Raw genomic sequence first — 1,105 nt, forward strand, 5'->3', positions numbered from 1 at the left:
TATAATATTGAAGCTGGTGAGTGGGTAGTACAGTCAGTACTGGATGGTAATGATCTCACTAGTAAGAAATATCAAGAAAAGTATTCATCATACAGCAAGACCAGAACTTGGTGGATGGATCAGCTAATAGAATATTCCACAGAGAAGGAAATGAAGCTTCAGAGATACATCCAGTCTTTGCATCAAGAACTACAAGTGGCTCATCAGAACAAAGTATCACTACAGGAGGCTCTGACTGAGGCCAATAAACAAGGTACATGTACATGTACATGCATATACAGTGAGTGTGACATACATGTACATGTACATGTATAACATATATACCGTAGGTCAGGATATATTCACGGCTGCAGTTATTCGTGGTCATGAAAAATTCAATTAAAACCATGGAAAGTTTTAGAGTCTTGCTATGACAATAAAACCAAGTGTTTAGTGTTCAGCTATTCATCTGGTCTTTAGCAGCTTTAGTGGAGCCATTCACCAATAGCATCTGTAAACTTCTTGTATGGACCTCTATAATGTACCTCAGAGCTTTTTCAGCCTCTTTGCTGCAAATTGTTGCTAGCTCCAAAGAGACCAAGGCTTAGTAACACAAGTAAAACAAAAGCTTGAGAACACTGCAATAAGGTGCTTTCCTTCAATATCACGCAATTTTCAATTAAAAAAACACCTCAGTTTCCATGGTTTTTAATTGAAATTTTTATGACAGCGAATAATTGCAGGTGCAAATATATCCCGACCTACGGTATCTGCATGTAGAAAAAATTTGGAATGTAAAATATTGGAAAAATGTTTTAAGTTTGGCTAATTTTGACCCTTTGCACTACCACAGATTACCAACTCTATGAATTTGTAGAAATTTTGAATTACATATTGTACCAATTTTAGCTACATATGTACATTGCTACATGTAATAAGATAACAATTTAATGTGACATTATGACTACATGTATAATTATGATTTTTTAGGCTCTAAAGTTGATGGAAATACACTAGTTATTATGAATGAGAAATTGGAAATAGTACTACAAGAGAAACAGATTATTACTGGTTAGTGTATGATTATAGTACATAATATTAGATGAGTCTATTAATATAGAGGATA

Source organism: Amphimedon queenslandica, unplaced genomic scaffold (assembly GCF_000090795.2).
Source record: "Amphimedon queenslandica unplaced genomic scaffold, v1.1 AMPQUscaffold_10644, whole genome shotgun sequence".
In the NCBI taxonomy this organism is placed as follows: domain Eukaryota; kingdom Metazoa; phylum Porifera; class Demospongiae; order Haplosclerida; family Niphatidae; genus Amphimedon; species Amphimedon queenslandica.